The sequence below is a fragment of the Ixodes scapularis genome, unplaced genomic scaffold (assembly GCF_016920785.2).
Source record: "Ixodes scapularis isolate PalLabHiFi unplaced genomic scaffold, ASM1692078v2 PGA_scaffold1__304_contigs__length_218370807, whole genome shotgun sequence".
NCBI lineage: Eukaryota > Metazoa > Arthropoda > Arachnida > Ixodida > Ixodidae > Ixodes > Ixodes scapularis.
The window spans coordinates 14,878,942-14,896,115 of NW_024609846.1; positions in this window are offsets into that span (position 1 = coordinate 14,878,942).

A 17,174-nucleotide genomic window follows, 5' to 3' on the forward strand; every position below is an offset into this window, starting at 1 on the left:
GAAACTTCCTCTTTTCCTGCCTCAGTCTCAGGCTAACATCAGAACGAAACTTGTCATTCGCAATTGATGATAGGTGTCACCCCGTTACTCTTTGGCCCCGACAACACTGGTTGCGTTACCGGCAACCAGTGTTCCCGGTAACGCGTTACAAGAAACGGGGATACAGAAACGCTACACTTTTAATGCGAGAGCATTAACGGTCCCATCGAACGGAGAAGGCGTTGTTCGTAACCACGAAAAACGGTAGAGATATTCCCTCCGCCGAACGGCTCTTAAAATGGCTGCGACTCGGTGGCGCGCCGGATAGTTCCAAGGAACGTGACCTCACAGAGTGGCACCAAACACCATGCAAGCCAACACTGGCAACTCCCGCGGAGCGCGGGTGAAAAGTGGTCGCAGCGCCCCTGGCGAGATCAGAATCTCCGCAAGCAGACGAATTCTTCACAACGCTTTGGTTTTGTCTATATAATTGTGAGGTGACCAATTAAAAAAAATTGTCGCGGTGCGAGGGGACCAATAAAAAAACTGCCTCGGGTATTCACTGTTTTGAATATGAAAAAGATAGGTGCGACCTCATCAGTGAGGGACATTTTCTTCGCGTGCGAAAGATGTTACAGCTTTCACGGTGATATTTTAGGGCTCTCCCGAAACAAACATTCTGTCACAACTTATGCAAGCCAGGCAAAAGACGAATATACCTTCGCCCTGTTTCTTGAAAACGTTCAATGTACAAAAATTTCAGAGCATAGCTACGTTTCAACTTTAGTGTTCTTATTGATCAACTCGTTTTGTTGTTGCAATTTCAATTTCTCATGAATGTATCGCTTAAAACGGTTTTGTCGAATCGGTGAGCTGGCTGATCCCGTGAAGATCGTCTCCGGGTGAAGAAGAAAATGCAATTTCAAACTACGTACGTTTTCGCGATGTCAGTATGCTCTGAAAGGAGTCAATTGTGCACAAGCAAATTTTGACGGTACTACTAACCCTAATAAAAGCAAAGTTACAAAAAAGAATTTCTCGCGTGTGCAAAAGAAAAAAAAAAGAGAGTCTCGTAGCGCAAATATGCCATTGTTAGCGGCGGGAGGCTAACGTCTTCTGGGACTTCTACGCATATTTTTCTTTACTTTATTGCCTTCCTGTTTTTATGCTCGTTTTTTTTTATCGTTGCATCAGGAACTGTATAAAGAAAGTCGGTGAATCTCAAAGCGATAAGCATGCTTATATCTAAAACTGACATATATGTAATACGTAACACTAAGCATTAAGTCATGCTGATAGTCAAAGAATATACAGCGCTGATATTGACCTTCTTGTCAAGTAAGACTGGACAGTGCTCCAAGTTTCGTCCACCCCTTCTGATGCCGAAATGTATTTTTGAAGGTCGAGCAAATATCGAGCGTTTCTAGTCCAGTGTTCACGTAGGACTCAAAACCCGCGCCGACTTCGAAGTATTCAAAGTTCGCAACGTCAGCCCCACTGGCGGTGGCAGGCCGCCAGCATCAGGCCGACTGATGCTGGCGGACTGCCTATTTTGAGATGCTAGAGTTAGGACTCAAAGTAATGGAGGCCCCACTGGATTGCATAGTTGTAGGAAGCGACGCCCTGACTTAACGTGGAGCAACCGAAGATTGCCGGTGACGTCCCACTTTGCCAATTTCGGCGCCGCGCAGGGGGGGGGGGGGGGGGGGTTGGCAAGTGTACCCTTGGGGCGCATGTCAGCCCGCTCCTCCCCCATCCCCCCGTCCGAACCGCTTTGCGATGACGGTTTGTAGATGGCTCATAACAAAATATTAACCCACCTCTGCCCACCCGTACACACCACTCGTGGCGCCCCACCGGCGCCCCAAGTACATCCTAGCCCCGCTCTCCTCCACTGATCTTCGGTTGCTAAGTGTTACGTCACGCCGTCACTCTCTGCAACCAGCCAATCCTGTGTGCCCGCCGTTGCAACGCGTTCTGTCGCCTAGTCCCTCGAAATAATCGGCCGGGGTGCAGGTCCGCGCTTTGGACGCCCTCAGAAGCTCCTGCCGAAGGTTTTAGAGCCCTATAGACACACACGGGCTGCGGTTTCACTCTTCGACCTACCACGCCGTTCTTTTCGCGCAGTTACCACGTCACTGGGCCGTAAGAGCACGGCGTCGTCGCCCCTGTATGCACAACAGGTATGCACAAATGTATGCACGAGTACGAAATGGCTCAGGCTTTTTACGGGCATGGCGCGCATGTCCTTCATGCAAACGCTAAGTGACCTGGTTTGCTTGCACCAAGGAAAGAAGGTGTTTTGGGAATGATCACCCAGCAGCAAACTGCTCAAAGGCTGAAATCATCATGCTTTGTTTTATATGAGCGCTGCGCGAAATGCTTACGCATTTTTTTCAGGAATCGGCGCAACGGCGGCAGCGATTTAGGTCATTTTTTGTATATATATATAAATGCACTTCGATGACAGTGTATTCACAGAACTTTCATTTTTGTTTTCTAAATATGCACAATTGGTGAACTTTTACTGCATCGATGAATGTCGCGGTAAACTACTGATGCAATCGAGGCACCAATAAATATGACCTATATGTAGTAAATGCGAAAATTATGATAGGGCACTTGATAAGCCGCGCAGTTAGAGGGTAACTGCTCAGAAGCGTGCAAAATTGAAATATAATACTGAATTCTGAAGCAAACGGGCTTTAATAAATATCAAAACACCGACTGAATACCATAACATTCTAGCATAAGAAACACAAATTTATTTGGAGAGAATTCAACTCGGCCAATCATGAAACGACTAAATCCAATATACTTGAATAGATCAAAATTTGAGTGCTGAGCTGAAGGCTACACACTGAAATATTTGACACCATTAAGGGTGTAAATCAGTTTCTTCCGGGGCTAACACCCCAAGGGTGTTTCAACAACACCCGTTAGGATGCTGAGCGACACCCTAAAATATGATGGTGGTGATGTTAGCAGGGCCCCAGGTATAGACCAACTCATGTTTACAAACTGGAGCGCGTCTAGAGGACGCCACAGGCGCCGCGCATGCTTGATGGAGCGTGGGCAAGAAGCTCGCCTTCGCCCGTATACCTAGCCATTGAAATGTGATGTTGTAGGCGTCGGTGTGGGTCCCCGTGCTCTTTTTTGCGTAGGAATTGTTGACTCTACGTCTGCCTGGCTATGTCTGACTGTTGAGCGACCTCAGCGAAATTAGCGAGGCTCGTTACACTGCAGAAGTTCACGTGCATATTGTGACATGTGGCGAATCATTCCGCGTGTACGCCACAGAATGGACGCTAAAGCCTGATTCGCACAATGAGACTCCACTCGTAATTTTCAGTCGCGACGTCGCTCGGGATGCAAAAGCGTGAACTGTGGCTGGGATGGTCGACGTTAGTACTGAAATTCGCAGGCAGAATTGGACCAAGTGAATCAGGCAGAAAAAGTCGGTGATGGCCACTGTTAGCAATGATCAACACCTCATTGTATCTACTGTTTACAACGAGCCTGCTTACTTCAACCAACCTTCAAACTTAAAAGTCTTTTGAGGCCTGCACTTACTTCTTATCGCACTTAACGGGCCAACGTTTGTTCTACAGGCCGGTGTCGTCTGAAAGAGTGGACGACAAGCAGAGACGTTAGAAAGACCAGACGAAAGTCCAAGCGATCAGGCGGCCGTTTGAACTTGAAGGCGCACTGAACGTAGTCCGCTGGGCAGTCCGCACAACTTGACGGTTTTCCCCTGTGCATACTGGGACAAAACAAATAAATCTGCCGACCACAAGTATCCGTGAAGCGGAAGCGAAAGGGATCGGTGGCCGAGTGCGCTAAAGCTCACACCCAGCTCGACGCGCGTGAAGCGAAAGCTCGCACTGCAGAATCCTGAGATCCTGGGTTCAAGCCCAACCCCTGCCCGTTTCGATCTGGATAAGCATCGTGCCGGCGTGGGATATCACTACTGCGTGAGCATGTTAAAGATCCCAGGTTAGCAGTCGTACTACACTAGCAAAATTGCTCATCTATACTGTAAATCTGTATCGCCTTATCCTGGCAGACCGACCTCAAGCTGTATAAATCACTAAAACGTCCAATTTGACTTTTTTTTGCTTCCCGCCCAAGCAATCGTGGTCCGACATCGTCTGGTTTTCCCTCTTCACGGCACATGTCCACGTTCTCGGATAAACCAGGCATATAAAAAAATGACCTTCAAACCTTTTCGACTTCTTTGGCACAGACTCAGTCACAGAGTTTTGACCAGAAGGCAGGTTTTTGTCTGGTTCTGGGGCTGGGGACTTCCGCCCACAGCCCCAGACCGGAAGTGCGCTCTACGCGCCACCACCGCGCCGTGACGTAACAGAGTTGAGTTCTTGTATGTATATACGAGCTTCAAGGTTACAAGCAATAAACAGCACACTCAGTTCCCTTCAGCACAGAAGAACAAATTCAGACTAAATGTATCACGGAAGAGACAGGTATTACCTCTCTGGTGGCTGCTCCACACCATTTTCCACTCGACAATTCAAAGACTTTCATCCGCAGGAAATCCCCTCCGAAATTGTGAAAGTTATACGTACCGTAAGATACCTGGGGGGCGCCCACCTCACTTTCACAGACAACTGGGTTGTTCTGCACATGGACGATTGTTCGGTCAAATCGGGTCGCTTATCTTATAATTTGCAAAATTTCCAAGATTGGAAAAGGGCAATAGTGAGCGCTCGAACGAAGGGCGCACTTTCGCTGTATTTTAAGGTACGGGTCATTCTATATCAGACGTCCCAGAGGTATACGCCCTCGAAAATTTCCGGTTATTAAAAGAAAATTCATGGCTTTTAACCCCAAGGTCCTCAACCTTTTTCTAAAATATTTTCGCCAGAAACCCTTTTTGCTGGATTAGCTGGGATTGATAACTACGAGCAATCCCAGCCATTCGGAATTACAAACAGCGCGAAAAGACGAAGTCCCCCTTTTCCCGCGCTGTTTTTAATTCCGAAGTGTGTACCAACTCGCCCAAGCCTAAACTTTAGAATCCCAGCCAACGCAACGTTGTGCACGTATCACATCACCCGCTCCCCGCGGGTCGCTGCGCCCCCTTCGAAGTTCACGTGACACTAACAGGGCATGGGACTGGCTGCAGCGCCGCGTAGCGTCTGCTGCGGTACGTCGTAAGGTGGAACGGTCTTCGAAGGAAAGAACCAACTGTAAGAGCGGGCAGAAAAACGTGTGGTATTGTTCCGAATGACCTTACCACTGATTACTGCGGTCGGGAATCTGCCCAAGAAAGAAGTTTGTTTTTCATCAGAGTACGGTTCTATAGCAATAAATTAAGTAAGCCGTTCGGCACAGGCGGTTCGTGGGGATGCTGATGAGTGTAAGTAGGACATCCTTATTATTTTTTTTGTTGAAACTTGGATTATAGTTGTCTTGTGTTTACTCGTCCTAATGTTTCACCGGTTCTGTTCAGTTGCAATGATGACAGCATTTCCGTTGAGTGGAAATTAGTTGCTATATCGCAGGGGAAGAGTGCTTGCAACAATGTAGAGAAACAACGAAGCGTTTGGTAGCAAGGGCCATTCTTCGAAGACCCTCTCAGAATCAAATTATGACATCCTATCAGCAGTTCACTTGGGCTGAAAATATATCATTAGAGGTCTCACAATTATTTGGGTTCCAAAAACTGTGGATTTCATTACGAAGGTCACTCTACTACTAATACTTGCCGCACGATCGGTATGCGCTCCACCCGTCACCCAGGGACTGACATAGCACAACGAGAAGACAGCGAATGGGTTTACTGTACCTCTCAGTTGCCCGCCGTCGAGAGCCGGCAGTCCAGGCATACCGACCCTTGTTGTCGCCCACCAATCAGAGCTCACAGTCGGAGTCCGTGTCCAGGCCTTCGGATCGCCCTTCCCACGCCAGCGCTGCGTAGGCTGGCTGTCCAGGTCTCTCACTGCCCGTGTCTCCCTGCGGAACCACCCGGGATCGTCGTCGCCCAGGCCACATGGCCAGGGCTCGCCGTTTCCACCGGTCCTGACTTTGAGCCTCACTCAGCACGGACTGTTTCGCGCCAGCTCTTGACTTCTCCGCCGACCGCCTGTCTAGTGCCCTCTGCCTCGTCTTTCGCCCTCGGCTCCCACACTCTCCCCTCTCAAGACCCCGTCTTCGGGGGACTTCAGGGGCCTCAGGAAGCCGCTGGGTTTCATGGTCAGCCGCTGTTGCTGTTGCCGGAGTGGCCACGTTGCAGTGTCCGGAAGCGGTGTAGCTGGTGGTGGCTGGCGAAGCCGGCAGATGATGCCGACCTGTCCGTCGCTCGCTGTCCCACTCACCGCGATGCAGCAGGGGGCTTGCTCTACGCTGGTTCGCCCGGCGCGGACGGACCTGCCCCATTCCGCTTAGAGGTCGCAGCGGGCTTAGAACTGCCCGCCTGAACCGTTCGTCAGGCCGAACAACTGACAGCCACCCTGAGCACTTGGAAAAACGAGTGGGCCCGTCTTTCCTCCTGGTGGGTTTCCTGGGTTACGCCGTCTATGGCCGTGTTTCCAAGAAGCTATTCTGGTCAGAACAACGTGCTAAAACAACACACCTTGAACAAGTACTCTGCCGCAGACTGTGGCAGTGGCCATAGCCTCCACCGCCAAATTGCTTGCCGACGGGTTCGTGTACCATGCGGCTAACTCGGCGAGTCCGCACTCTAGAGCTCGCTCCCGGGTCGCCACAAACAGGGGATTTCTTGTGACCTACCGCAACCTCATGTTACACGTCTTCCCCATCGCGACGACGGTATTATACTTTCAAGTCAGCGATGTGAAACGGGCAAGCCTCTTCGTTTGTATCTCGCCGAGTAAGCCTAGAAGTAAGACACGACGCCGCATGTGTATACCTCGGGTGCCCTTCTCACCTCGGAGCAAGCGACGCGGCAAAACCACTAGCTGCGTTGCTCAACGCGTGAGTTTTCTTCAGAACAGGTAACGATGGTGTAAACCTAGTCCATCTTTTGCGAAAGCGAAGGGATCCAGATCCTGTGGCGGCAGGGCCATATACCATACCCGCGTTCCGCAACGACTACGTATACCATGCGCTACTCGATGTAAGCGTCAGCATCATATTCCGTCCACGTGCATACGAGCTCTAGGGACTGATGGGTCCTCGGAGGGAGCGGCAGCTCAGCGAATAAACCCGCTTTAACCGTTCACGCCTCAAGGCAAGCTGGACAGCTAGAAGCCACCTAAATGTCTACGGCCCCATTCCCGGCCCCGGCACACCTCCCATGTGAGCTGAACTTTTTTTTTTCAATATGTTATACAGGAGTTTCCCCTTTTCGATTATTGTTTTTTATTTACCAGTACCGTTCCAATAACCGACTATTACGTGGTACACACAGCTGGTATACTTTTGTTCCAGGACCGAAATAGTTTATGCAAAATTCTCATTTTCAGAACACCGGTGTTTCTAACCTTTACACATTTATAAAGGAGTACCTTGCCCTTCTCTTATAGACGTCTGTACAATATTCTATTTCTCAAATTGCCTGCTCGCTTGTTATTCTGAATATATTGAAGCTCAAGATTAAGCCCGTTCTCAGGTGCATTGTTTTCCTTGAAACTATCAAGCCTCTGCGGCAGGGCCCAGTTTACGTCCGTTTGAAAAGAATAATGTGTTCGCCGCTGCAGAAGATCATCGACCCTTGCCCCACAGATTGCAAGCCAGCGACTTCCAAATTTAGTTCGCAGCTACGAATCTGTTTTCTACTGCAAGCGTGTTTCTTCCAGGCAATATATAGAGCCAAATATAAGACAACTTGACTTATATTGACTGTACTAGAATAGCCCACGTGCATACGACCTACCAACGAGCCACGCAATTATGAAAGCGCCTGTCTTGAGAGCGTGCCATTAACGACAAGAGTTAGAGTTGCACAACCCGACACGTACCCAGTCCAGAAGCCGTCGCCAGTTGTTCTTCAGAGACAGCAGCGCCGTTGATACCAAGAATCGAATACACCCAGGACTTCCGTCGGACGAAGTGCCACAACTTAATCATAATCGGAGGAACTTTTGTTATAAGCTTACAGCTTAAACTCGTAAAAATCGGAGACGGTGCAGAGAGTCAATCGGTATCGGAGCTTGACTTCTGTCCTCTAATACTTGCACGATCTGATGCCGCAAGCACAGAGCGTAAACATTTTTTTTTTTTTTTCGGTCGTGATATATAAATCCTATTTCTAACGTCTGCTGAAAAAAGGAAAAAAAAAAGCTTTTTAACGATGTTTTTAATGTTGTGGGAACTCAAGAAGTTAACAGCTGCAGCATCGTGATTTCAAACGTGGTTTGATATCTCGCGCTGTGACGCTACATTCTAGCCACCTAAAAGCAATACTTCATTCCTCATTTAAAACAAAAATGTAAATACTTTTATTGTAACATTTCACCCTCGAGTACACACTCCGTTTCAGCGTATGATGGACCGTAAATGACGCTTCAAGCCATTGAAGTCAATCAGGTACCGTTCGAGTGTCGGGCGACCTTCGGGGGTGGCACTTCGACGCGCGAAGCACGTGTTGATGTCGTCACATGATAAGATCACAGCACTGAGTTGGATGGGATGCCATAGAGTAATATAGTAAACGTAAAGAGAGGACACAGAAACCGATTCGCGGCCCAGATAGTGTGTTTAATGCCCTCCGCTACGTGGCGCTTTTCTGTAATTTGGTTAAAATTAGTTAGAGCTCTATATGTAAGAAGTATTTATTTCTTTATATTGTTATGCTTTAGAATTATGTAAAATACTTAAAACGACTAAATGGTTTGAATCTAATACGTCACAAAAACCACGTGATGAATGGCGCCTGCCATGGCCTGCCGTGGGCCTTCCTGCCTGCTTGACTGCACGCCGTCGCCTCAGCATCATTCTGCATAGCCTCTGCTCGTCCGTGCGTCGTTCGTCCGTGCCGTGCGTGCCGTCCGTCTGTGCCTTCTGCTGCAGCGTGTTCGGTCGGCTTTGTATCAAACAAGGTGACGCATTACCGCCCGCGTGCTTGCATGCTCGGTGTGAGTTTGTGGAGCCGAGTGGCTTAAGCTTATCGCTCTGTTGTTACCGGGCTGTCGGGCTGCAATCGTGTGTGCACCTCGATTTTCGACGAGATCGTTTTGTAAAAGAACTTATGACCCTCCGCACGACATTGTGTATGGATTTACAGATAACGGTGTTGAACAATGTTGCAGATAGAGCCTTGGTTGTTGTCCTCTTCGGAATTTCCAGGAGGTGGGTTCAGTTTCATGCATACACTGTTGTTGCCACTTCAACACCGTCTTCTGTTATCCGCAGTCTCCTCATTCCTCTCATTGCGGGAGCTTAAAACTGTTGGCTTCAGAGTAAAGGCTGTGGTCTGTGATCAGATGGCTTCAAACTAGGCCAACCAACTTCGCATGGTCATACCAACCCGGGGGGGGGGGGGGGGGGGAAGGGGGGGGCAAGGGGGGCTCTTGCCCCCGAGTTCTCAGAGTGGGGTTGGGGGGGGGGCAAAGCATGTGTTCTCCCCCCCTGAAACAGCCGCCGCTGGGCAGGACAAACACTGGCCGGCGGCGCCCAAGGGATACGAAGGGCACCGGCCCCCGACCCTGGGGGGGGGGGGGGGTGAATTGCCCCACACTCAATAACAAGTTGGTCTGTCTGTCTCGCAGTCCTACCCTTTGTTTATGCCAAGGAGCTTCCTGAGGCAGCCATGGCTACACCTCATTTCTGCGATGGGATGGACAGACTTTTTGATTGTCTAAATAGCTAATAATTGAGGAAGACAGGGCAGAGTTTTGTCATGCCATTCTGAAATGAGAATCTGAGGTGCTCGATCTCCTTCACGAGCAGCTCGGAGGGATTTTAGCATGGAAGTTCCAAAGCAGGAGGTAGCCTAAAACCCTCATAGGGTGGTATGTTACTATAAAGAGTGTCCTCATGCTCTGGGAGGAGATTTCAAGCAGCCATGACTTTAAGTTCTCACTTCCACGATGCCTGCAGCAAGACCCACTTAAGAGCGTCTTTGGAGCCATATGACAAATGTTGGGCTGCAATACAAACCTAAATATGTATAAGTTCACTTCAGGACTAAAACACCCACGGCTAAAGAAACTGTTCAAATTGTCAAACAATGGAAACGTAGAGGATGACAAGGCTGACCTCCTCAAGGAGTTGCCAATATTTTTGTGCCATGAAAGTTCAATTGCAGACAATATGGATTGTCTTCCAATTGATAACGGCCCGCCACTAGAGGATATTTCAGAGCTGACATCAGACATCAGGTCTAACATAATTGATGACGTTGAGGTCTTTTTGATCAAACATTTCATAGAACAGACAACTCACAGTTGTGGCTGTTCTCAGCTGCTGAGGGATGAGTCTGACAACTTGACCAGGCCGCACCACTACTTTCTTGTGTTAAAAGTGGGAAAACTCTCCGGAAACCTAATACTACTATCACATGTTGCCTTTAATTTCACTCAGCAACTAGAAAATCTCTTTCCTGCCGTAATAGAGAGTGTGGCGCATGTTCGAGTAGTGTGTTGTCTGCCTTGTATCACACAATTTCAGGACTGGGTAGTTTAACTTTGTTTAGAGTGCCACATATGATTTTAAAAATGTTTTGCCGAATACGCTTGTGTTGGCATGTTCGATTTCTTAACCGGAACTAGGACAAAATGTGGTTGCACTCTCCAGTGGCTGGTAAGCAACTAGAAAAGTTTAAGTGTGAATAGTGTATTAACGGAGGCTGTTGTTAAATCAAAAACAGAAAGTGCTTAGAAACTGAACGGTGCACCTCGCAGTCCACTTATTTATTTCCCTTATTTCCAATAAATGTGCATCACGGACCCCTTGCAAAACTATTTATCCAGTTTCTGCAGAATTTCTACAACAAATAATGTATAGAGGCAATAGATTCGAAAAAAAAAATGCATCCACTTTTGTCTCTACTGTCTATAGTTTTTAGCAGCTTTTTTTAGGCCATACTTCCTTTCTGATCAAATGTATTTCGGGGAATGTTTAGGGACGTTGAATCTTGTCAGATTTTGAATAGAGTTCTCATTGTTTGGTAATGGCTCTCCCACAGTTTGTTTCAGGCTATGCCGATTCGTGTGTTTTATATTAGCCGGGAATTAGGAATTTGTACTCTCCGCTCTATGTTTTGCTCTCTTATTATATTCCTATAACTTGTGATAATAGCGATGTCTTATTTATTTCTGCACTTACTTGCTGTGCCCGAGTCGTTGTGAAAGCGAAGGGATCACTCAGCATGTTCCCCGTGGAAAGTTTTTGTTAACTTGGTTCCGCTAAAATTCTATTACGAAGTGTACGATATGCCGAACTCCTTCATAGTCACTTATTTTTTTTTGTGAATATATTTTTCTTATAAGACATCCAGTGCGCCTGAAGTAAATCATGTATATACGAATGCGGTCCAATAAAATGTTTTCGAATCACTTTCTGTTGTTGACCCCAAAATGCTCCGCCAGTCAGGACTCAATGTGGAGATTGTGTAACCTCAATAGTAGAAAAAGCAAACAAACAAGATATACATCTCTGTTTTGTTCAGTAAAAATTTTGTTCGACACATTATGCACGTATTCTATTGTAAAAATTAAATAAAAACTGTGTCAACGTTAGAAGAAAAAAAAGAAGCGGCTGCAGTAGCCGAGTAGCTCCCGAGAGCCTAGCGAGGAGGGAGGCGAGGAGGAAAGAGAGAGAAAGAAAAGAGAAGAAGGGTACCGGAGAACCGGAGCAGAAATGCCCAAACCAAAACCGAAACTAACTTGACCGGAATCGGAAGCAGCTTATGCTTAATGCCGCCTGCTAGGAGCGCTAGCTGTCACTGGTCTATCTGGGCCGCTGGGGCCTATGGCAGTGTCCGCTCTTTAGCTTGTGTATATTACTCAATGGGGATGCCTTGTACCGTATGCTGCGATCAATCGTATGACGGTGCATGCGGGGTGTTTTCATCTCAATTCATGCGAGGTGTCTGGGGTCACATTTTTAATTGTGAGGAAAAAAAATGTTTCGGGATCATCGTTGAAATGAAAAAGAGCGCAAACGGCAAGCTTGGTGAATTCCTTTTTTTTGCGTTTTTGACTGTTTCATTACTGAAGTGGCCGGTACAACAACTGACGTTTCTCCCACCGGTTCGGTAAATTGAATGTTTGACAGCTCGTTAATCTCTCATTTAACAAAACAGGGCGCGAATACTTTTTGACGCGATAGTGTTTAGGAGGATGGGTCGGAAAAATATCCGACGTTGGCACCGGCGTCTGCGAGAAAAAAAATCCTATAATGCAACGCGCGCAGACACGGTTGACATCAAAGGTTGCTGTGACGCCATGAGCCTATTGACTGGCTAAATATTCCCGCTAAATGTAGCGGAAAGTTCTCTCGCCAAATTCGGTGGGAAAATTGCAATGACAACACGTGACATTTTGTGACGTCAAGTAAGACGTGACGCTACCGAGTTGACCACGCACACACGCTTGTACGGCTTGGGAACGAGCGCGGGTTTAGTAAAAAGGCTTTGCGAACGGGGCCCGGAAACGCCATCGCCATTCCACTCTGACAGGCGAATCTTTAGTGTCCTCCAAGTCTTCGTGGCACTCTTGAAGTTCATTTTATTAGGTTTAATAAATGTAGTGGTCTGTATTTGTAGTTTGTCCTTTTTGTCGTTCTTCATCTCGGATTAAAATCATTCGTAACGTTAACCAAATCGCCTGTTGATTGCCCTGTTCTTCTAAGAAATGAATGTTTTGGAAAAAAATTTGTTTTTTACTATACTGTTAAATTTGTTATATTTGTAATTTTGCCAAAGCTTGTTATTCCTCACGTGTTATGAGGCCGCTACCCGAAGCAGTATGGATGATAGAACCGTAAAACAAAAATATTATAAAGGCGATACGCGTAAAAATATAATTATTCGTCACTAAAAATAAGTCATGCAAGCCATAACAACGACTCCAAAAACGCGTAAAATCGACAGAAAATATAATATAAAAATAAAACCACTAACAAAAAGATTATCAAATATGAAAATGTTCAAAGCACGGTTGCGCAACCGTTGTTGACAGACTCGACTAACAAGACATTTTTTTTATTTTTTTTTTTTTTTTTTTTTATTTAGGGGCGGGGGGTCCATGGTCCGAGTGCTTTACCACCAGCGAGTGCAAATTGCTCCTCCAAATCCACATTCAGGGAGGGCGTCGAGGTATCGAATCTACCGATTGGTCAATTTTGATAAAGACGAACAAGGCGCTTCATCTTTCATGTTGAATTTTCAAGATGTCTTGACTGTTCGAAATTTCCATTCTTTCAAAATACCCGGATGCAATACAAACATTAATGCTGGACTCTATTCCTAAACTAAAAATATATATTAAGTATTCCTCGCAATGTCTCCTAAAAGTGGGAAATGCTTATACTCTTAGTGTATTATTTTTCACCATGGGAGCACACATCGAGGTGCGGTTACGTTGACTTCGGTTCACTCCGCCTTTATATTTCGTATGAGCAATTTATTACTCGGAGCTTAGGTTTAGAATGCACGGATTTACCTTGTTCATGCCAGTATAATGTTGGAAAGCATTTGCACCCTGCAAAACCTCTTTTCCGTCCATGTTTCTGCCTGACGCTAATTACATTTTGTTTTATAACCACTTTTAGAAGAATCAAGGAGATTAAACTTTAAAGTAGTTTTTTTGAACAGTGTATTTCCCACGACACGATATGTAGTTTAAGTATTAGTGTAGTACAAACAGACACACGAAAACAAAATCACACACCGTCACATGGGTGTATGCCGCCTCCGGCCACAGAGCCCGCGAATTATTTTGACCGCAAGCATAAAGATTACACGGAGATAAAACTAATTGTTTCAATGCTTGCTCTCATGCCCGAATCCCACTAGAGCGACAAAAATATACAAACGACAGCGACGAGCCTCGAATACATGCAGCACGCTCCCTCCGTGCCTTTGGAAGGCGTTTAGTCGTTCGGTGCTCATGAAGTAGCACGAGTGATTCGAAGCCTGCCAAAAATACCCGTGCGTGCATGATGCTTCGGTTCGAGCAGAGCCTACTTTATTCTACGAAGCCTGCCAATTCACAAAAGACTCCGGTTTGAGGCTTGTCGCTTTTGTTTATTTTTGTTTTTCGCTCTAGTGGGACTCGGGTATTACCATAAAAAAGACACGGTAGGATAAAATAAAAAATAAAACATACTTTTCCCATTTTCTTTTTTTTTTCACTTATAATCTTCATTTCTTTCTGAAAAAAATTTCAGTTTTTTACTTGTATTGCCGTGACATCTCAAAGCTTAAAGTTGGTGATTCCCAAAAATGGGCTGATTACGATGTCTCCCATCATTTCTACTTTTATTTACATCTGCTGTCTTCGTTCATTGCCACACCAAAGCCATATGGTGATTCGATTGACATAATTAGGCAAGAGTGCATTGGACATCTGCTAATTTAATTGGTGCGAAATTCCGCAGATAAAAAAGGACAGCAAGGGGGAAAAGCTGTAAGACGGAGAAAAGCCTCTCAGGCGGACGGCGACTGACGGATGCGATGATAGACAAGCTTCATATATCCTATGGCTTGGCTATCAGGAGGAATCTTGGAAGCCTGGAGAATATTGGGAAGGCTGTCTGGGCAACCTACTTTCACGTCTCATCCACATACAGCAATCCAAGTAATGGACTTCGTACAAAGCATGCTGCCGCCTGGCGCACCTTGAAAAGAAATGAGGTGAATGATGGAGCCTTCGCCTACAAGAAATCTCTCCCAGCGAATGTTTTTGAGGCCGTAAAACAAGTTTATCAGCAGATTTCGAAGCCCAAACGAATCATTCAGCAATGTTGTCTGGGAGCGTGCACCAGAAAATACGTTTCTGGGATTAAAGACACTTAGGATTCCCACCTCAGATGCCGTCCTTACATTTAATGATGAGGCCACCACCCGAGTGAATGTGCACCAGTCATTTGGCTTCTCTCCAAAGCGCTACAGTGTGCAATGACTAAGTGAAGTCGGCGGCCGTCGAATTTACTTTGCGGACAGAGCCTCACGGCAGAGGACATGAGAGGCTCGGAAAGCAAAACGGCAATCGGAAAGAAAAGTGACGGGTGATGACTACCTGCCATGTGGCTATTGATAGAGTGACTCTATGATCCTCGGTTTCGGAATAAATTTGTAGTAGAAGCATTTTCTAACTTTGAAGCCGACTATCTAAAAACACAATTGTTTGTTAGATTTGCACAGCTGTCTAAAAAAACTACAATTACTATAAACATTATTCCTGCCCCCCCCCCCCCCCCCCCCAGTGTTAAGTTTATACAATGAAAAGTATCGTGTGCTTGAAGTGAAAATAATGACACGTGGATTTTCATTATACATTTATTACTTCTTTTTACACTTCTTTTTTCTGAAAACATGTCGTGGGACTGCCACGTAAATCACGTTATCAGTAAGTTATCTTGTATCGTCGGGTTGGTTAATCGAAATCGCCCTGTCTTGCCAATTTCTGTGCGACTACTTATGTACAACTCCCTTTTCTACTCATACTTAAGTTATTGTCACCTCGTATGGGGCACGATCACGTCAACAAATTTAGGTAAGATATTTTTACTTCAAAAGAAAATAATCAGAATTGTATGTAACGCTTCGTATGACTCTCATACTGCAGACTTTTTTACGCGCTTTGCAATTATTACTGCACATAATTTATATAATTACAGGTTAAACGTTAGTTTTAAAAACGAAAAAAAAAGGAATTCTCGCTTTCTAGCTGAACTTTCAGCACTGACCAAAAATATTCAGGCGTATCCCACTCGTCACACTGAGTATTAGAAGATGATCCCTCACAGAACAAATTATGGTACGCAAATGCTCAAACACACCCTACCGTTCTTACTCAACAGCCTCACAAGTAATGATTTGGACCTTAGCTGAATACATGTGAAATTTGTACTGTCCTTATAAAAAATGTAATAATGAATGGCTGTCAAGCCACTGTATTTCAATCTTTATTTCCCTTCCCTGTTTTATAACTTGTTCGTTGTTCTGCTGCCGTCTGTCTTGCCACTGTAGGGGGCCGGAGACTCGTCAAGCTGTTCCTTTGCAGCTTTTTTCTTCGGCCTCCCCTTCATCATTGATGAGAAATAAAACTTATTATTTATTATAATATAATGCATAAAACAGTTAATATATTATAGCTTAATGAAATCGCTAAAATATATAGCTTTAATAAGTACACATCCGCCGTTCATTGTGTTACCTTCCTGCCAAAGCAAGAAGGCACCACCATTTATGGTTATCAGGCTATGATAAATGTTTACATAATTACACTTTGAGCAGCCTAGGCGTTTTCAAATTGTACTAAAGTTGTACAAAGCTAATTCTTACCTCGCGTAAAGTCTCTAGCGCACTGAAAATCGCATTTTCGTCAGAAATTGCTGCGTCTACTAAACATCAGTAGGGTAGATTGTTGGGCTAGTCGGTTTTGTAACTTGGAAAGCATTTTAGCGCTCAAAAACAAGGACAAAAAGACGAGAATCAGACACCACAGAACACTGTGGTGTCTGATTCTCGTCGTTTTGTCCTTGTTTTTGAGCGCTAAAGTGTTTTACAAGTTGCAATAAACACATATGAATCATACAAGATGTATAAAAAAATACAAGGGCCATATAAAATTATATAACGACTATATAACATATAAAACAACATATATGAACCATATAAGCAACTTGTGAAAAGTTTCTTATACGGTTCTTGTATAGCCTTATATATAAAATATAGCTCTTTTAAAATACTTATATGGTTCTTACACGGTTCTTATATGTTCTTATATATTTATTAAGGTTCATATGTGTTTGTTGCATACAGACATTTCTGATACAAATGAGATTTTTCGATAGGGTAATTATTAATCGATAGCAATTGAACCTGCCAAGCGTTTCTTGAGATCAGGGTGTGATGTTTCGAGTTGAATCCGGACAAAATTGTTTCTGACAAAACTCCCGGTGACAATTATCGCGGTCAATTTGATTCCGGAGAAAATAGTCTCGGAAAAAAATGTCAGAATTGAATTTTACGTCGTTTCCTTGTAAACTAAATATTTATTTTTAAAATCAAGTTAACGAGGGAGAATTTTTTAAATAACGGG